At 38.7% G+C, this 21,947-nt stretch overlaps 1 protein-coding gene across 1 annotated transcript in view; it reads right to left on the bottom strand.

The window, feature by feature from the left end:
* Positions 1 to 6,278: 6,278 nt before the first annotated feature.
* CFAP47 (cilia and flagella associated protein 47) overlaps positions 6,279 to 21,947 on the bottom strand; it is a 348,805-nt gene continuing 333,136 nt past the window's right edge. Inside the window, exon 65 of the mRNA XM_053971830.1 lies at positions 6,279 to 6,288. The gene's annotated coding sequence lies outside the window, so the exon portion shown is untranslated. The remainder of the gene's footprint in view (positions 6,289 to 21,947) is intronic.

Here is a 21,947-nt window from a genome sequence, read left to right as displayed (position 1 = left end):
TAATTGCATGAATGCAGTTTGACCATAGTGGAAAAAAACAACAACAAAAAAAAAAAAAAAACAAACACCAAAAAAAAACAACCAAAAAAAAAACCCTAATAATTTCCTCATAGTTGAGCTGGTTCACATTGAGATGTATTCCTCCAAAGAACTGAATGTAAGTGTGGGTAGGGTACAGTGGTGATGGATGGTGGGGGTTTAGCATTTGTGTACAGGGATGCTCGAGTGGTCCATTAATGGGGCATTGCCTGCTGTGCTCTGGTTCTTTTATGATCCGTGAGCAGCAGTAGTGAAGAATTCCGCTCTAGGATATAATGAAATGGGAATCAACTGAATAACCTGGAAAACATTCCAGGTTTGACAATCAGGTCTGTGGGATAAAATATTTATTGTATAAGGTAGGAAAAAGGGAGACAGCTATAGTCTGCAAAAAGTGCATCCAAAATGCAAGATGCAAATTAACTCCTTATGTCATCCACATTAAATCCAAAATGTTGTGATGGCATTTCTTCACTACAGCATCTATTATTAGTATTATTTATTTGGATACCCCCAAAATGAGCTTGTTTTTCAATGGATAGATACTAAAAAGTGTCTCTGCTCAAAAGATCTCTGAAGGGAAGAAAATACAGGGAGAATATTGCTTTAGAGTGCTTGTCTTTGCAACCTTAATGCTTTTTAACATAATAGTTTGTGTGTAATAAAAAGCAAAGCTTGAAAATATGTTTCAGTGACTTCATTGAAAGTCCTCAAAATATTATCCCAATTTTATGGTTAATATCCACAGAGAGAGCTGTACAGCTTTATGTTAGAAATGCTAAGTTGCAAGAAGCTGAGGTGTGGAATGAAATGGTGAAGTATTCACCAAATCCCAAATGACATTAAAAATCAATCCCCTCAATGTCTCTCTACCTGACTCAAAAAATTCACCCAGCCCTAACTTTATGTCTGTTTGGTCCTGTGAACCCTGTGAATGGAACCCTGAATTTTGTGCTGAATCACTCCAGGATCAATACTCAGCTCTAGCATCCGAAAACTAACGCATTTTGGAAAGAAGGGCCAAAAGGGAACACTCACCAGAAAGTTAAGCAGGGATCATGAGAATTTGAAAAAACGAAATGCAAATTATCTCTGATTTCTGTGCAGAATCTCTGATACCTTTACAGAGGTCATAGCAAGGAATTATTTTACAAATATTTGTACAATATTCTCTTCAGAAAAGTGAGGTTTAATAGAGTTACAGAGGGGTTTGGCTTGGAACAGACTTTCAAAGAGCATCTAGCTCAAACTTCCTCCAATGGGCAGGGACACCTTTCACTAGACTGAGTTGCTGAGAGCTCCATCCAACCTGACCTTAAACATTTTCAGGTATGGGTCATCCACAACTTCTCTGGCCAACTGGTTCCAATATTTGAACACCCTCACCTTAAAAAAAGTCTTCCTCATGGCCAATCCAAATCTACTCTCTTTTTGTTTAAAAGCATTATTCCTTGTCATGTCACTGCCTGTTTACAAGCCTTGGTAAAAAAAAAATCTTTCTCCAGCTTTCTTCTAATTCTCCTTTAACTACAGCAAATCTGCAATAAGGTTTTTCCCCACCCATCTCTTTTCCAGGCTGAATAACCTCAACTCTCTCAGTTTTAATTTGTGAGAGAGGTGCTCCAGGTCTCTGACCATTTTTGTGGCACTCCTCTGGACCTGCTCTAACAGGTCCATGATTTATGCTGGGACCTCCCAACTCTGTCAAGGTCCCTCTTGATGGCAACCTTTCTTCAAATGTGAAAATCACACCACTCACTTGCTTTTTCTGGGATAATTTCTCAATTACTCTTTCAGGAGGGAAAAAATATAAGGAAATCCTTACTGTAAAGTGGCCATCTGAGAGGCATAATTATTGCTGAGCTTCTGGGGTATTTGCATTTTCTTTAGTGATTTCATGTAAATTTAGTATTTACATTAAAAATCTTATTGTACATTAACTGTGTTAGCATCAAAGACTACAGCCCATGTAATTCTGAGAAATGGCACTTATGCTCTGGCAATTTATTTCTAAGTATTTTTCCATTGCCTGTAGGAGAGAAATGCAAGTGAGAATAATTCTCTGCCATCATGCTTTGTAGTTTATCAAGCAAAGTAAATAATAGTGTGGGAGGTGAGTAGAATTAAAATTTCAAGGACTATCTGAAAAGGTTGACCACAGTACCAGTATAACTCAGCTTTTCAGTAAGCCTTTACTTGGTTTTCCATTTTTGACAAACCACCTAGGCAGGGTACTCCCTTGGGCTCCTTCTGTGCAGCCAAAGGTACTCACAAAAAGCTGATCAGAATGTGCAGCCTCGTAAGGTGTTTTTGAGAGTCTACCAAATGAATGCTAGAGTGAGAGCATGGCTCAACAGAGCTCAGTATTTTCTGTTACAAGGAAATATATACAGATGTTCCATGCATAGCAGCTGCAGATTGCTCAACTTGACTGAAAGTGGATATCATGTCCTATATTAGCAGCCTAGCAAAGGCTTAAGATATCTGAAGACAAATTGGAGACTGCAGAAAATAAATTATATTGCAACCCAGGACAGTGTTCCATAAAAAATAATAAATTGAATTATTTTTAGTCCTGATTTTTTGTCAGTCATTTTTCCTTGTATTTTCTGGGTTTTTCCTATATACCGTAGATCAAACTAGGAAGAGGATTAATTACTTTTAAAATTACATTTGGAATATATTAATAAAATACATGTAATACTCTTACAGCTGAACTATAAATTACTTAAAAAGTTTTAAACCATAGCATTTTCTTAAGAATTTTATATATAATACCAGGTTTATGATGCCATTTATAGGTGAAACGTTACATTGTAGTAGATCTAATAGTTTCATCATGAAACTAGTTGCAGAAACAAATGTACATGCTTCAGCTTTAGGAATAATGTTTTATTAGTAAATCAACATTATTTCTCTTGTTGAAGTTCAGCTGCCTCTTCCCCTGGCATCTACCCATGCAATGACAAATACACCATGCTTGTTGTTGGCCTCAGATATCAGTAGTCCCCTCTATGACAAGACATGCTCAAAAATGACAGAGGACACAATGGCGATTATATCTTTGTAAAAGTGTGTGTGCTTTTTCACAGCATGGGTTTGGCTTTTGCAGTTACTATTGATCCATTTTCTTGCATAATCAAACCAGTTCTTTACACCTTGTTTTCTGTCCAGTGCCCAGACTTGCAGCCAGAGAGTTTGTGTACATATATGTGAGAAGATAAAAAGACAGTATATAACTCCTTTCAGTTCGTTCCCCAGAACAAGACTGCTTTACTGGAAACTCTCCATCAGGAAGAGAGATTTCTCCATCTTTCTCCCCTTTCTCCCCTCCACTCAACACTGCTTCAGTAGAACCCCATGCTGCCATGCAGAAATTTAGCTCAAGATTCAGTTTTGGACCAAATGAATGAAGGAGATTCTTTCTCTTTGCTGCATCCACTCTGACAGGGAAACCAGAATTTGTCATTCCCTCAGGTTTGCTCCAGGGCATCCTCTTCTCTTGTCTCATGTTAAGGCTTCAGTCATTTCCTGAGCCTGGAAAGCAGGAAGAGGTGAGATGAGACCATCACCCACCACTGAGTTAAACAACAGAATTAAGAGACACATTTAACCATCTTAATGCAATTTTAAAAGACCTGCTTTTGTTTTACATTAATCTCAGTCTTGAAAGCTTTTTCAGTCAGGCAGATATCACTGAGCTTCATAACCTAGCTCTCACTGATGGATTGTATCACACCACTTCCAAAAAGGGACATAACTTCAATTAACTTCCTATCTGTTTGCAATAACATGAAAGTAGATAAAAGCAAATTATTCTTTTTATTTTCCACTATCATCTTCATTATAACTGCAGAGACATCTTCTATGTGTCAGTACTGTGAGTCACACTGAAAAACTAAATGCACCCATTTAAATTTTCTCAATTAAGTTTATTAAGCAGAAAAAATAGTTTCAAGACTGTGTTAAGAGGTAAAAGTAGCAGCAGAGATACTTTCCAAAAATTCTCTAAGTGAATCCAGGATAGTACAAAAATAATTTTCTAGTTAAAATGAATTTTCATTAGACACAGAAATCACAAAACAATCACCTGTCAATGGCAGAAGACAATTATAATCAGTAGCAGCATGACAACTCAGTTTAGCAAGTATGTGAAGTTCTTGGTGTGAAATAATTAGAATCTTTGCTTCTGGCTTAAACACTTTCCTACATTCATTTCTACCCATTTCCTCTTGATGGATTGAGACACACCATGTCTGACACAAGAGCAATGTAATATATTCCGTTCAAGGCTGCTGATTATATGCACATGTGCACAGTGACAAACAATTAGTGTAATGATGCAGTGATTGCAAAGCTTATCACAACATTGTATAAGATCTCATGCACCAGAAATTACCCTGACCACCTTTTCATGCTTTCCATTCTACACTGCTGTGAAACACAAATTTGTACATCGAACCTGAAAGGCTGCAAAGGGATTGATCTATATGAAGCCTGTGCTGAGGAAACATTGCCTTCCAGCAAATCTGGAAAAATAAATTAAAAGTGATTAGGATGAAGGGATGGAAATACAGAGGCAGGGTTAAGAGTTAGTGCTCTGCTCAGTATTGATTGAAGCAAGATGTTTCCAATGTAACCTCACTGCAGGAAGGCTGATGGTGAGGAGTTTGTTCAGCCCACATCACCAGGTACTGCTGCCTGCCCAGACAGCCCCTCCTCAGCCAGAGGCAGGCTCCATCCATGCCTAGAGAGCCAGCCTGCTGCTGGCACAGGCACCTTCAGTCAGGAGCACTCACCAGCTGCACTTCACCCATTGGCACGGGCTGTTTGTGGTACTACAACATCTCTGAATGTGCTATTTATACCCCCAAAATCCTCCAGCAAAGGTAAAAGAGGAACAGTGCTCTGTGTGTGCTCATTTCTGTCTCAGGAGTAATGTGCAGAGGCATGTGAAACAAGAGCTGTGAGGAGTGCAAGCTGATTTCTCCCCTCCCCTCTCCTTTTCTCTCAGGACTGTGAGCTCACAAAGCCAAAAAAGGTGGGGAGAAGATTTTTCTCCTCACCCCCTGCTTGAGAGGGCAGCCAGAGCATGGGGCACACAGGCCAGCAGCAGAGGTTTGTGTCCCCAAGGCTGCAGGTCTCCCTGGCAGGGAGGAAGTACAGCTAGGAGCAAAAGTATCATTGTCATAGAATGGCCTGGGTTGGAAGGGACCTTAAAGATCATCCAGCTCCTACCCCTGTGCCATGGACAGGGACACCTGGCACTGGATGAGGTCTCTCTGAGCTCCAGGCATCCACTTGATGTGCCCACAATGGGAAAGGACACATGCAAATAAGGTCACAGCAGCTCCCCACATATTCCAGACATGGACTTTTCCATTTTTCTTCTATAAATTCTCCCATTTAGCATTTCTCTCATTCCTTCCTGAGCTTTTTTACCTTTTGCTGAACTTAGTTTCTCATGCAGAGCCCAGCAAGGAAAGATGAGCCCATGTTTTAAGGGGCACAAGTCTCAAGGTGATGCAGCTGGGAGCATCAGTGCTGCCCTGGGCAGGAGGTCACCTGGCCCGAGATGGTTGCAGCTGGCTATAGCCAGCTCAGAGGCTGAGGCAAACCCCTCCCAATTTGGGGGAGCAAAGCTGAGGAGCATGTGGTGCTCCTACACAAGCATATTTTGGAAAAAAACTGTCACCTGAAGGGGAGAGGCTGGAGGAAGACATGTGGAGCCAAAAGGGACAGGGAGTCCCCTTAGGGACCACAGCTGTGGGCAACAGTGCTGGTTCTAACTGAGATTGAGTTAATTTTTTCATACTAGATTGTATGGGGCTGTGTTTTGGATTTGTGCTGCAAAACTGTGATGTTATCACAGGGATGAGCTGAGCAGGACTTACACAGAGCCAGGCCTTGGTCAAGCAGGCTGGAGGTGCACAAGAAACTGGGAGGGGACCCAGCCAGGAGAGCTGACCCCAGCTGATCACAGGGATATCCCAGAGCATATGGAATCATGCTCAGCATGCAGAGCTGGGAGAAGGAGGAGGGAAGGGGGTATTTTTAGACTTACGGCATTTTTCTTCCCAAGTCACCATTACCTGTGATGGAGCCCGGCTGTCCTGGAGGTGGCTGAACACCTGCTTGCCCATGGGAAGTGGTGCATGAATTTCTTGTTTTGCTTTTCTTGTGAGCAGGGTTTTTGCTTTATCTGTTAAACTATCTTTATCTGAGCCCATGAGGTTTTTTTTTTTTTTACTTTTACCCTTCGTATTCTCTCTTGCACTCCAACACGGAGTGAGTGAGCAGCCATGTGGGGTGAGCTGCCAGCAGAGGTGAAGCCAGGGCAGAGACACTGAGGAACTGTGTAGGAGGGAGATAAGTGAGAAGGAAAGAGTGGAAAAAGCATCACATGCACAACAACCTCAGTCTATTCACTGTCTGTTTTCTCAGTGGGAACGAGAATGTGGTTTTGAGGATTGGTGCAGAGTGAATTGATGTGTAATTGTGCACTTCTTTCCTCACTATTCAAATTAGTGATCAGAAGTTTTATTTGGATTGGCTACAAACTAGGCTTCCTGGACTTGAAACTTTTTTGTCCATGATAGTGCATAAGTAAATTTTTTTTGGACTATAAAGTGTATTATTGTGATCCCTGGGTATACTTAATGGTGCACTTCATCTTTCTTCCTTTTGTTCTCCTCCCTCTCTTATGATTCTTTCCGCAAATCCTCTGGAAATGAATAATAAACCACCCCAGTTGCTTCTGGATCCAAAGTTTTTTTGCAGTGGAAGGACTGTGGGCAGTGACTCCTGGCTTGTAACTATATGAAAATATCACATGCTGCTTTTTTAGGGGGATGTTATTGAGAAATATAAGTTGCAGTTTCTTTCCTTACTGAGTAAGCAAACAGAAGAGAGAAAAGCATAATCTTTGCCTTCAAATACAAAGGTTCTGTGCCATCTCTTCCCTGTTCCAAGCTCACACTGCCTTGTGGAGCAGAATTGACACAGGTAGGATCAGAGTATGCACCAACTGTATGCACAACCAACCCACTAATTGCAAGTCCCTATTTGTGTGTCAGAGATCTCAGTTCCTGAACCATCTCCCTGCAGAACGTAGCTCTGCTCTGTTGGAGGAAGGCTGGCTCCACAGCTGATGTGTCAATCTGTGCAGCAGAAAGAAAGGTCTAGTTCAGGAAATCTGTTCTTGGTGTTTTCCTGCTAAAAAGCATTGCTCAGTATATTGCTCAGCTCTCCTTTGTCCCTGCATGGAAAAGTAGAGAACACTAGTCACAAGGAGGTTATGATTTTAGATTCTCAACCATCATTCACAGTTCAGGCATTACTTTTTAAAAACTATTGTATCAGACTCAGTCTATCATTCAGGTAGAAAGTTCTTTTCTCCCTTTCTAATAGATAGCCCAATTGGCAGCGATGGGCAAACAGTTAAAATAAGTTCTTTAGCATTCTGCCAAAGCAGAGATGGGACAACAGATGCTTTCAGACAGTCAGGGGAGGACAAGGTAAGAACAAGACATGTTTGGGCAGTATGACACGACAGCTGTCTTTGTCAAATGTTTTGCATGCATACTTGGAAATGTAAATTTTAAAATAATATATTGCACACAGATCTTTGAAGGTGTTTACTATAAATCTCTTCTGAGTTTGAGAAACTGAATAGGGGAAAAACCCAACCAGCATTGATATTCAGGTATTAGCTGACATGGAGGAGCTTGCAGGAGCAAAGGAGAGGCAACAGATAAACGACTGCCAAAGCAAAAGGGTCATCTCCAGACTGAGCATGTCAGGGCTGTGCATGTTCCAGGAACAGTAACAGAAGAATACCAAAACCACAAATGGAAAATAGGTGGTGTGCCTTTGAATGGGACATTAAATGGGAGAATTACATGGTATTAACCTTTATTGTTATATGGGGATGGTACAAAAAACCACCAGTGTGTTCTGCAGGAGGACAAGAACAGAACAATAGGTCTTGCTTCATCTCACTTCACTTTTAAGTTACTTTTCTGTCAGCATTGTGATATACACAGATGGTGCTGTTTGAGGAGTATTTGTGTGGTTGAGTACTTTGCAGCACATTCTTATATTAAAGCACTAGCTGAATTTTCTTTCTGAAAGCTCACTCAAAACTTCATTATTGCTGAAGTGACCACGGGAGTCACGGGTCTGAAAAGAACTGTGCTCTGCACCTCACTGACATAATCTTCCATCTAGCTCCTACTGCTCAGTAAGTTCAAGAGAAAAAAACAACTAATAATTTAAAGGCCATATCATGTGGTATTGCCTAAATTGCTCCTAGTGCTATTTATAAATAATTCAAAATAAAATGAAAGCCACAGCAAACACAGCTGTCGTTTATTTGCCGTCACCTTCCTGCTGGTGAATCTAGCATTGAGCTGTAGCAGTTGCTTCTCAGCTTCAAGCTAAAAAAGAAATCTATTATTGTTGTTTATTATTGTCACTACTAAACCCTCACCTGGATACCTGCAATTTGCAAAGCCTGGTTCTTGACGTGTTTTTGTTAAGTGTCACACCAGAATTTTCTTCACTGCCAGTCAGGACACTCATCTACAGTGTGACTCAAACCTTCCTGGCATTGCATATCTTTCAGAGGCAGCCTAAAGTAGGCTACCATGCAGTGGAGTGTGCAGAGTTACTTGAGTAGAAAAGATTAGGGATGAAAATTCTTTAAATTCAACATTAATAGAATATTCTTGTCTTTACATGTCCTTGTATATGCCATCCTTTGAAACACAAACTTATGAAGATTATATATTTGACCTTATTCTGTGCCTGTCCCAACACAAATTTCTTGCCACCACTAATTAAACACAATACTCCCACTAGTAACCCACCCATTTGTTCTTAAAATACTCCTGATAATATGAATTTTTTTCCTCACATTTCTGATCTGTATGGATTTGTAGGTAAATATCCAGGTGGCTTTGTTCCCTGACTCATTAAACTCCTTTTCTAACTATGTACCCTGACTATCTGTTTGATCTCCTTGTAAACCCACCTTAGGATGCATGATGACTTCTGGAGTGAGTCACTATAAAGAGAACATTCTTTGGTCCTATGGGACTTTCTAACTACATGAGCAGAATGAAAAAAAGAAATCCACTTATCAACACAAAATAAAATGTTGTGAAAAAGTATCTTGTCCAAAAGCAGGAATAAGTAAGGGATAAAGGAACTACCCTTTGACACCTATTGTAAGGAAGTTTTAATAGCCAGGTCTGCCGTGTTGGTTGTCAAGGATGTCACTTGTCTGTACATCAAATCCTCACTCCACTACAAAAGCCACACCTAATCCATAAGCCTTTCCTGCTGGTCTCTCTAGTTCTTCCTCCTACAACTTCCTTTTCCTCAAACACAAGGATTAGATCAATTATTTACATTGGCTACTTGATTTTATCTGGCCGCATACACAGAATTTCAAAGGAAAGGTTAAATGAAAGTGTGCTTTCCCCAGGCTCAACTGTTAGAGAAGGAAAATGGGAGCAGGAAGGCTCTGCCATGCTGTGGGGAGAGCTGCTCTGGAAACAGTCATGGAATGGGTACAAAGATGAACAAATGTTAGTGTTAAAAATAAAATATTCCAAGGAACAGCTTTAAAGAGCTGTGGAAGGAATTTGTTTTTCCCTTGGTTTTGTCCAAGAAATTAAGAGACTAGGGGGAGGTGAGCTGCAATAAATCACACAAAGTGGTTTCCTATCGGAATGGGAGCGAACTGTCCCAACTGGTGGCAAGAGTTCACTTTTTATTCTGTTTATGGAACATATCTTGCTAATAGACCAAACAGAATAAACAGACTCTTCATACAAATAAGAAGGGCTGGGAAGGAGGAATACCAGGCAAAAGGGGAGAAGTGAATTGAAGCCTTACATGCTTTTGAAGGCTTCTCTATTTATAATCACATCCAATTTAACTGAAATACTTGGCAAAAATGCACATAATTTCTAAAAAAAAGCTGCATCTTTGTAAGAAGTGTTTTCCCTGAGAAATTTTAGGAATATTTCTCTTAAAACACAAAAACTTGTATTACTGTGCTAGCAGACCATGCCAGCATTATGAAATCAAAGCTCACTTTGAACAGTAAAATATAGGTTACGGAATGCACAGTAGGGTTTCCTGGTTTAGATCTATTGCTCCAAACTATGGAGTAACTTGCAATTATTTGACGTATTTCTGGAAGATATCTTCTTCCCTCAGCAGCAGAGAAGGGGGTGTTTGCTTAATGTGTCAAGGTTTCAACTCCAGGTTTTTTAGTTCTCTCTCTCCTATGAGCAACAACTGTGTCTACAATCACTGATTTCCCCCAACATCTCACATTAATATATTCAAATCCAGTAAAAGTCACTTCCAACTGTGTGTGATTAAAAGAAGAAAGAGGAGGATGTTTGAAGTGAGAGAACTAAATGTGTTAAATCACTTATATTGCTAAAAGAGTAGCCAAGAAAAATTATAATTTTTCTTTTATACTGACATTAGATACCTTTACAGATTTCAGGATACTTTTTTTTTAATATGAAGTGATAATATTTTACTACAACCGTTACTATTTATTGAGTGCATTGGAAATATTATGAATTACTGAGTTTTGAATCACTGCCACACAACTCACTGCTTGGCATTGGAAATGCATGTCTTATTTCAAAGGAAATTTCAAAGAGAATGTTCCCTTCCACAGGAACTGGAAAGGAGAGGACTTTGGAGGGTTCCCTAGAGATCAGAGGTGGGGGAGGACCCTGTACAATAGGATTTTCCTAGTAATCATTGATGGGAGTAGGACTGCTGCATCATGTTTATCAGGCTGGCTGCCTGGGGAACAGGGGATCAAATAATGGAGCTTCAGGGATTCCAAGCAGGGCAGTGCAAAACGTTCATGTGAATTCTTCCAGAAGTAGTCAAATGGATGTTTTACTGCAACTCTGTGTGCAGCACCATGATACTGAGACACAGTAAGAGGAATGAAGAAGGATAGAGCAAAAAGAAGGCAGTTTCAGTTCCCATGAAATGCCAGGTGGTAACTTCATGAGAGAAGCTGGTGGTCTTAACATTCTGTTTTAAAAACAGAACTCAGTGTTGCTGTGTCTGAGATTTTTTTGGGAAATGTTCCTCACTTTGCAGACTTTGGACAAATCACAGAGCTTTCCTGTAGTGGAAAAAGCCGTGTTGTTTGTGCTCTTGCTCATTCCTGTGGTTGTAAAGTGAAGAATCATGCTGGGCTACCCTTGCACCCAAACTTTGTTAGTGCCCTCATCGTATAAACAAGATATCAAAATGTTCACAGCACACACATCAGAGAGCAGCACCATTAATGCAGCACCACAAGCCCTTTGCACTGTGTGATTCACTCTCGGAATTCTGATGATCTGAACTGTCAGGTGTGAACCACTCCCACATTGTTAGGAGTGGAAAATTGCATAATTGAAGAGTAATTATTCCCTAGTATGCAATAAGACACCGACTCAAATATTTAAAAGTTTTTCTTTGCCTTTGAAACTGAAGTGCTGTTTCAAATCAAGGAATTTCTATTCCTAAATCATTTTGTATTTTGTGAAAATTTATGCATGGAAATAATATACTATTTTAGCTACGAAAATTTTTAATATATTCTATTCCTAAAAAAAAAAAATTAACTTACATTTCAGTTATTGTCATTTATAATAATATCAGCAATGTTCCTTCTACAGTTCTGAAAATGTTCTGCAGTGTTCAGTTTCTGCTTCTACTTTTGTAGTTCTCTTCTGATGGAAATGAACATCATGATGCTTCATTTTCATGACAAAGACCATAGCAGAAAATAATACAGACCAAGTCTTCTCCTGACATTGACTGAGGCAAGTAAGGAGATTAGGATGAAAATAAAACATTTCTCACTCACATTTTAGCACTGTTATAAACAGGAATCCACAGAAACCAGTTACAGAGGAGATATTTATATGCAACATGTTCAGCATTGCAAGCATTGCATGAATTATATTTTAAGGGTGTTTTTCACATCCTGAAGTACTGACATGTATTTCAGGAAGTATCAAGCGTTCTTCTGCAGAGAACACTGAAATATGATTACATTTGTCATAACTGCAATATACCCTACCACCACAAATTAACAGAAAAGGTTCCTCATACTTTTTCCTTCTGTTGAATTTTGTGAAACTGCCATTTTTACAGCAAAAATTACTGTCGCAATTCTGTGTGCAAACCACTTGTAACAGGTTCAAGTTCAGCAGATTAATTTTCAAGGTTGTGCTGCTGCTTTTACAAGTACAGTGACTTCTTTGAGGCCAGAGAGAAAGAATAGGAGCTTTTCTGCTTTCCATTAATTATTTTTACTTAACAGTTTTAGGAAAGAAGCAAAAGTTTCAGTACCAAGATGAGTTTATTTGTTGATTACTCTGTTTTTCTCTTTACCATTCTCATTGGTTTATATTCAGTTAATAGTATGTGCTTCAAAGATTGTGGAGTTTTCTTCATTCTACAAAGAATGATATTGAGACTATGACTGCATTTATTTTTTGCCACTAAATTCTTGTGTACATGTAGAAACTGAAATGCATTTCTAAATAGGAAAATAGCTAGATACTGATCAAGTGTATAGTATATTAATGTCCATTAGAGATCATTTAAGGAGTCTCTGAGAAGTAACAGAATTCTTTCTGTTCAGATTCTTTTTGAGTATTCTTTCTCTTTACCTTTTCTCATAATTTTGCCACATCTCACATTTGGAATTTGTAGATAGGAAAAAGATTGTCCAAGGAGGACACTAATCAGTGACAGAAATTTTGAATTTATATGTAAAGAAACCAAGTTTCTCTTTGAGCAGGGAAGACTGAGCAAATGAAGCAGAAGTGTTGTTGCCAAAACGGATATCAGCAGCTGTCAGGCAGGAAAGAAAAACCTTGTAGCTGAGGCAACAGAGTAAATGGATGATCGCCCAGAAACAACAGAAGGATCTGGCAGCAGAGCAAATGCTGCAAACATCTGCCTGGTATCTGTGATACATCAGGGCTCTGCAGTGTTTCCATCAGTTCCTTTTATCGCCTGAGCACTGATCTTATGCTCTGTCACTCTGTGCCCACAAGGATCCTTCGTCCCTCCTATGCTTTCATGGTTTGTGTGCTGCAGCCTACTTCTCTTCACTTTGCTTTGCTCAGAAGGCATCACAAGGACTTGTTCCTGTGTCCTAATGACTGGAAAATAGTTGGGGAAAAAGGAATCTTCCTCTGTGAGGCAAGAGGCAGATCAATGTCCCAAGAGGCACTGTATGTTCTTGTGAACTTGCAGCAGCCCATTTGTGTTGGTAGTGCTCATCCCTTTCAAGACTCCAGACTAGCAAGTGAGTCTGAAAGTCACACAGCATTTGACCTCCAGATGAGCCAGTGACACTGAGAAAAACTGCATCACTGGAACAGGAACTTTTAAAAGAAGGCAAAATTCGCATTCATCATAATGCCTGCCTTTCAGTAGAAATCAACAAGCCTTCCCTGAGTGAGTTATATTCTCTCATTGCACTAGAAAATTGCTAAAGCAATTCTTCAGTTGTCTCTTTCATGTAGTTTACATAAGCTGAACACAAGTCTTTTGGTATTTCTAAACATGAACACACAAGGTCAATCCATCTTATTCAGCTAGCATTAGGATAAAGCCACTTCCAGAAGTGCTGCAATAAACTGGCACGTATTAGCAATGCTCCAGTTTGCTTTCTTGCCCTTTTTTTGTCTCCTGAAAGAAGTGTCAAGCAGGGGTTCCTGCTGATGGAACAAATAGGTCTTCAAAGTCTAGGTACAATGAGAAATTCTTTCAGAGGGATTTTCCATTCATACAAATTATTAGAAATTTCTAAGCTTCATAGAAATAAGTGTTCAGTGTGTTCTATTAAATCCAGATTTTCTCTTAGCCTCATGTTACAATTTCTCATTCAGTGATTCATGCATCTCTCTTCTGCATCCTCACATACTGAACTCAGTTAACAGAGTTAGGAGACTGCTGAACTTTAAAACTCAAGATTAGCACTACAGAAAACAACAAAAAAAATTATTTACCTAAATCAGGTGTAGGCTTTCTTTTTTGATGTGTACAGCACTGTCCTTTCTGCTAAGCAGCCAAGTTCCTTATAATTCTCCAGATCAGTACCTGTTTAGTGCATATAATGGCATTCCCCTTGAGCACTGGTTTTATGTACAAAATAAGATTTGTGGAAGGAAAGATGTTGCAAATCTGTGCCTTGTCCTCACAGAGAACAATGATATGACCAGAGAATTCTTCAGATTCAAGATCTGGGAATCACTTCTAGGAGCCATAAAGCAAAAGTAGCATCAGTATTGCACCTATAATTCACATCAGAAGACCAACATGTAACATCTGTTGCCCAAAATGGATCCATAATTCTTTAGCATCTTGTGTAGAATATAAGCAGTCAGGCTGAGTGAGCCAAGATCAAAAGGGTGGAGTACACTGCAGACTAATAGTAGAACAATATTCTCTCTAAAAGTCTTTCAAATTAAAACAGCAGGCACTTGTACTTGAAGTCTTGAGAACATGTGGAGGAAGGGATGAATTTTTTTTTAATGCAGCTGGTCCTAGGAGCTGCAGAATTTCTAGTAGGGGGAAATTTTTTGATGTTACCTTCCATGAAAGAAAAAATCCAGTTAAAAATTTTGCAGTAAAAGAAATGGAAGGAAATTATGTTTTTTTTCTAGAGAATAACTATGCTGCTACTGAAGCTAACATCTACTGGAATGTAGATACCAGAATGCAGAATATAGGGGTTTGAACAAGAAGGTATGTTCCTATACCACCAATTTGCTATACATATATCCCCCACCAATGTGTGTGAAATTCTTATACAGGTAAAGTGTGTATTAATTTGCTCTTGGATGGAATCAGGCCTGTACTAAAATACTTATGTTTTTCTTCTTTGGACAAATACCTTAGCACTCATGTCAGACTCAGGCATCAAACTGGACCTTTTTGTTTCAGCCTGTGAGTTCCATCCCTTTGGCTGGTCTATATTTTTTTGTAGATCTAACAGAAACCAAGCTGGCAAAGCTTAGAAAAGGTCAGTGTTTGCAGTGTCCTTGCTGGCCAAGACCAAGAAACAAGATTCAGCTCTCACATAAGGTGTCTGTTCAATGAAACCCGAAACTTTTATTTTACTTCCAGAAAATGGATCAAACATTTTTTTTTTCTTTCTATCTCAGACTGATTAGCACAAGGGGGGAGGTCTGTGAGTTGAATAAACTTGGTGTTAAGTACTCTTCAGTACTGGAGATTTTTCATAATCACACTAGCAACAAAAAAACTTCACATAAACTCTTGTGGAATCCTGGAACATGCAAGGACATTTTACTGGGTATTTTTGCTTCTTTCCACTCATAGTCTTGAACTTCTAAAAATACGTGGAAGAATATAATGAAGAGACTTAATTCCCTAGTCAGGCACTTATGTGTTTGAGCACTTAATGATGTCACTGAGGAAGCCTCATTTGCTCAAGTTCCTTACCCTCACTTCAATTCACAGGCTGAATGAGATATCATTTTTATGTATAAACATGCAAATTTTTTATCTTTCTCGGTCTTCTGCTTATTTGGGACCATTGAGATTATCAAATTCTGAAGAATCCACCAGACTAGCAAAAAGATTGATTTACAGTTTGTATTTTCTACTGTGTTTTTAAATATTGAATAAGCAAAGTTTGTGCAACTTGATTGTTGTTGATAATAATGATAATAATTTTTAGAAACACTTTTTTTCAGTGTCAGCTTCATGGTGTCCTATGCCTGTAAGTCAGACAGAAGACAAAGAGCAGGCTTAGCTGTGTAGGGCAGGGTGGCAGCTCTGGCAATTAGGCAGAGAAGCCCTGCTGGTTGGAAGAGGCAGCTTCACAGTAGAGCCTACTCCTGGAGCTTTCTTTCTGCCATTTCCCTGCCTTGAACCAGATCAGGTTAAAGGATAAGGACAAGGAAATAAATTATCAACCTCACCACTGCTTCCCCACACCTACCACTAGATCAGGGTACTCAAATGCCTAGACCAGGTTGCTTCTCCATACAGATGGGCAAATTTTTCCTATTCAAATTTAATTTTCCCCCTTATATTCTTTTCCCCTCACAAGCAGCACTATAAATCAGTGGAATGCTGGCTTCACTAGTGATCCACAGCACCACGAGGTGGCCACTTGACCTGAGGGGTCACAGTGACTGTAAGGCCTGTTTTCTATTCCAGAGCAGAGGGAAAAGACGTCAAATAGTGGCTGGTATTGGATTGCTAGAGAAGATATAAAATAATAAAAGCATAGATGTGGCAATCCTTTATCTATCAGACTCCTTGTTTTCAGCAATCTGTTGTTCAGTGGGTAGCCTGGACTTCTCATTGGATTAAGATGGCATATTTCCTTCAAAAATCGGTGAAAATTTGTGCTTATACATATACTGTGGCCAACACCAGTCACTGTTTCAAAGAAATAGACATTTATACTCATCAGTACTCCCAATAGCTATAAATTATACAAAATACTTGCAGATTTCTAAGTGTTTTTAGGCAACTTGTGTGCTTGTGTTGAGTAGGTGGGTGGAATCAAGGTAGAAAATCATATACCAAATTGCCATGTACAGTTTCAAGCTGTAGAAACCATCCTGTGTAAAGTAATGTGATGTGAGGGGAAAGACATAGTCTGGTATCATAAATCTGAACAGGGTCAGCAGTGGAGAGGGGAATAAAGCAAAGCACTTTCCTGAAAACAGAACTGAAATCTGCCCTTTTGATTTCTTTTCTTCTTATTACAATAACCTGATTATAGTAGTAGATATCTGACACAATTCATTACAGGACAGTAAAACAACTAACTATAGGTGCAGGAACGGAGTCTTCTGTGCTTGGCCTTCACTAAAACTTTGTGATTGATTTGTATTTAGCAAAAACACTCAGTTGCATTCTAACTGCCACTCCAGAAACACTCAAATTAGGGACAGGACATAAGGGAGAGTTCTGCTCTTCATGTCTAGAAAAAGACCACTCTGCTGTCTGACAAATCAAGTGGCTGACATGCCAGGGGGAATTTGGGTTTCTGCTGCTCTGGGAGGCTGGAATGCAGAAAAGGAGAAGTCTGGGCCATGGCTGAACTCCTGCTGCCACTGCCAATGATAGCTTCAAGACTGTAAAGATCCAAACCAAGGCACGTGCACCACTGAACTACAGTGTTTCTTTTGGATAAAGGCAAATCTTCTCATTATTGTTAAAATAAGAAGACCTCGGAATGGTCATGTTAGTCCAATTTATATCATAGCCACTTGAGCATAAACACTTTGAAATCACTGCATATTGGTATTAAATTCACATAAGCTGTAATATTAGTTGTGGTTTTTGTTCAACAGAATGGAGAGCAAATTACCTGAAATTTTTCTGGGGAGAATCCTGTTAATGTGCACTGTATTTCTTCTTTGTTGCATTTTAAGAAAATATCCTAATTTCAGCTTCTAGCAAATTTAAAAGTTTTATTTCTCACTTGACCCAAACCAACAAAATTAAACACATTTCATTTATAAGATGCACTGTGAAGTCATTTGGCTTCTCTCTCAGAAAGTAAAAATTTTATGGGGAGGTGTCACATTTTCCTCTTTCTTAAGGCTTTCACAACATAATGTAAAACTGTTTGAGGGAGGTGATTCTCCCTGTCTACTCTGCCCTTGTGAAACCCCACCTGGAGTGCTGCACCCAGCTCTGGGGCCCCCAATACAAAAAAGGTGTGGACCTTTTGGAATGAGCTCATAGGAGGCCCCAAGGATGATCAAAGGACCAGAGGAACTCCCCTGTAAGGACAGACTGAGAGAGATGGGCTTGTCAGCCTGGAGAAGAGAAGACTCTGGAGAGACCTTAGAGCAGCATTCCAGTACTGAAAGGGGCCTTACAGGAAAGCTGAGTGGGACTTTTGACGAGGGCATGTACTGGTTAGATGAGAGGGAATTGATTTAAACTGAAAAAAAAAAAATGTTTAGACCAGATGTAAGAAAAATTCTTTACTGAGAGGATGTTGAAGTACTGGAACAGGTTGCCCATAGAAGTTGTGGATGCCCCATCCCTGGAAATGTCCAAAGCCAGGCTGGATGAAACTCTGAGCAACCTGATCTAGTGGGAGGTGTCCCTAACATGTCCAAGACAGGGGCTGTTGGAACTAGATGATCTTTAAGGTCCTTTCCAAACCAAACTGTTTCATAATTTTATGAGTTATGAGTTAATTAGGCAGAAAATGTCCACGGGTTTGCTGTGCTTTTGATGCTTCTCATAATGATGTCTCTCACTCCTTTCTGTGTCTTAAATTTCAGTAAGTAATAGCTATATGCAAAGGTTTGAGAAGACTTAGTAGGTTTTTGTGTTTTATTCAGTCACTAAAGTTTTGGGTTTTTCCTTTTTCTTTTACCACTGAGAGTGCCTGACATGTTTGAGCTCTGTTCCCTGTAGTAGTTCTGTGACTACCTCCTGTCTAGACAGAAATATCAACATATTCTGACCATAAAGGCCAGGAAAGAGCAATAGAAAGCAGAAGACAAAGAGTTCTGGGGTTTGAGGAGGTCTCTCAGCAAATGTTCATACCTATATTTATTGTGTTTATCCAGATAAAAAAATCCTCCCAAGAGTGTGTTGGAAAGCATATAGTGCTTACATAAATTTCTGCTTTCACTAGGTTCTGTGATACTGTCTTTGCATTTTAGATGTTTCTTCCTTGAAGAAACTGATCAGCATCAAACTCAGGATTTAAGTAATTTCAAAGGATTAAAATGCGAACAACGAAAGAAAAGTTACCACTGGTATATACAAAACCTTTGTATGCACAAAATAATAAAACAATCAAAGTTGAATGCAAAAAATGTCACCAGACTACTACCCCTACTACAGAAGTTTGTAGACTGAAAGTAGAGCTCTGGTGTAACTACATGGTGCAGATGTTCTTCATTGATATCTTCAAATAAATGTATTTTTTATACTGTCTTTTCTTTCAATTCTGGACCACATTAATGAAGCCAACATTTTGAAAAAAATCCATATCATAAGTAGAAAATGTCAATATTAGGAAATTTATTGAATCTCAAAGATATTCTGTTTGTGTTTGTTCTATTTTTGCTTTTATTATATTGTGTCTCTTGATTTTGAAATTTATTTGGGAAACTACTCATGAGAAAACAAAAAAAATGATGATGTGGATGAAAATTTGGCAGCTATTACTGAGGCAATTTAGTAGTCTGTGACATTCACAAAATATATGAAAATGCTCTTCAAGAGAATAGTAATTACTGACCTAAATATGTATTGGCAGTCACATTTATCTGTGTTTATATATGCATTATTTTATTTTGTAGTTCCTATATGAAAAAAATGCATATAAACATTAGTTCTATTAAGTACTTTGAAGTAGAAATGTATCCAGGAAAACAGTGAAAACTTTAGAGGAAATAAAAATTTTGAAAATCCAAGTCCACAGAAGACAAGTTTTTTTTCTTTTTTAACTATTCATCTTTTCCCTTCTAAGAAAGTCAATCAAATGTTTGAAGAATTCACATTTCTACATTTACAATTTTCATTACTGGTTATACAGACTTCTGATACTTTTAAAATGCTGACAAACAATTGATAAAGCACTGAAATATTGGTGTTAAAAGATCACTGGGTGAAGAGATGTCTGTGTGTTCTAGCACGTACTCATACTGAAATTATTTTTTTCATTCCAATAATACTTTACTGTTTCATACACAAAGAGAAAACAAGTATCTGCTCCCTTTTTCTACCTATTGAAGGACTCACTTAAAGTCTTTGAGGAAGGCATTTGAAAAGAAAAATAAAAAAGTGTAAGGACTTTAGGTTTGGCTCTGAGTAGAAGAATGGGTCATAATTGACTCTCCCCATATAATTCCAATGGGCTGGTTCAATCCATTCTTTTGCAAAGATCATCTTTCCTGCCCCTTCAGGTTTACTATTACTTTTAAAATTGCAAGTCTTGGATTTTTCCTGAAATAATTTCCCTTATTCCCCGTCACAATTCCTGCTTTTGGTAGCTGGTTTAAAGTACTGTGACATCATCCTGCACCATCTGAAATTGCACAGCAGCCTGTTAAGACAGTTTAGCTCTGTGGGAATTTTTATAGAGCTGCCTGTGCATTGAAATCCTGCCATGAACAAAACAGGCACTAATCTTTTGGGGATCTACATGATCAAGTCAAATGCCAGCACTGACACTGGTTGTGATTAGCCAGGCTGCTGTGCCTTTATGAACTGATTATACAGTGCTGCAGGTGTTCTGATGGAGAGAGGTGGCATTACTGCTAACACTGAGCCTCAAAACAATTTTTTTTTTTATCTCTAAGGTCAGGTTTGCTATGACACTGATGTCAAAGGGAAAGCTGACACTACCACAGATCCTCAAACTACATGAACATATCACTACTAATTTAATCCCTCATAGTGTTGATGCCGGTTGAATTTGCCTGACATCCTGTGATACATCACAGAAAGAGCCATCCTCAACCAAACTCTTTCTGCAACAGGAACAATGGCAGTCATGACAAGACTATTCAGGAAAATGAATTGAATTAATATTTTGTATCTGATAACGTTGACATCTACATTGATGCTTGATGCAGGTGGAAAAAAGCTTTCTAAAAAGCAAAAGAGTGAAGAATTTCAAGAATTAGTCTAGATTTTTATTAGGATTAAATGGTTTCTGATACTAATTACATACAATTTCTTTTCACTGCATTTCTCAAGAACAAAAAGTCATCTGTTAGAGGACAGCATTTGAGGGTAAAAACTAGGAGAAGTTAGAAATATTTTATATTCAGGTCACAGGAGCAGGGTCTGGTTTGCCTTATTTTTCTGACTTGCACAGCCTGTAAGCTCCTGGACATCATTTCAATGCTCCTCCATAAAATGTGTCCCTTTTCTACAGGTTTTTCTGTGTCTCCTTATTTCTCCTCTCTGCTTTGCCTGGCTGATCATTTTCTGGAGTCCAACAGCCACCCCTTCAAACATGGATTCAGCAGGTGGTTTGAGAAACCCAGAGACTTCACGTGCAGGCTCTCAATACACAACAAGTTGGTGATTTTTATTCAGTAAGACCTGGGAAAATCAATAGCAGAGAAATCACTGGGCAGTGCTACGGTAGTGCTGTGAATCCTATGTAATCTGTAGGTTGCTGGGTCTGGCCTAGCACATTTCAATGTCACCCTTTTGTTTATTAAAACTCTCCTGCTACAAAAAACCTATCGTAATACTGGTATTTGGCATGACTTGTCATAGGGTGTTTACATATAATAAAAATATATATAGTTTAAGTTCTCAAATATGCAGAGAACATGCAAGCACTAAGATCAGAGGGTCTCATGAAAGTTTTGGCAGATGTTAAGACTACTCTTGAAATATGACATGGTGAGCTTGAAATGGAATTTCAAGTCATTCTGTTAGTTCTGATGCAAAATAATAAAATTTTTTTTTGGGAGGGACTTTTATTGTTAAATTTTAATTACAGTCTCACTGTAATAGGTTTTTTAGCTACTCTTGAATTACTGCTCTTGACAGTTATAAAACAACTTATACAGTTTCAAAACTGTTTATATTAGCAGAGAGATTTCCAATTTAAAAAGTGAAGAAGTACAGAAAATGAATTAGTTCTTGAGCCTTTTAAATTTCAGGCAACTTATGTAACCAGGAATTAAAAGTTTTGTAGAATGTTTATGTTCTGTCATTTTCCCTTATGAGGAAAAAAATATATATCTTCCTCCCTGCTTATCTTCAGCTATTTGGTAACCATAATTACATCCCAGCATTGGCTACTTAATAGAAAAAAAAAAATTCTTCGGGACATCTGGTTTACATGCCTGTTCTTTTAATATCTTTGA

Source organism: Vidua macroura, chromosome 2 (genome assembly GCF_024509145.1).
Source record: "Vidua macroura isolate BioBank_ID:100142 chromosome 2, ASM2450914v1, whole genome shotgun sequence".
Classification (NCBI taxonomy): Eukaryota; Metazoa; Chordata; class Aves; order Passeriformes; family Viduidae; genus Vidua; species Vidua macroura.
This window is presented reverse-complemented; position numbering and strand designations above follow the sequence as displayed.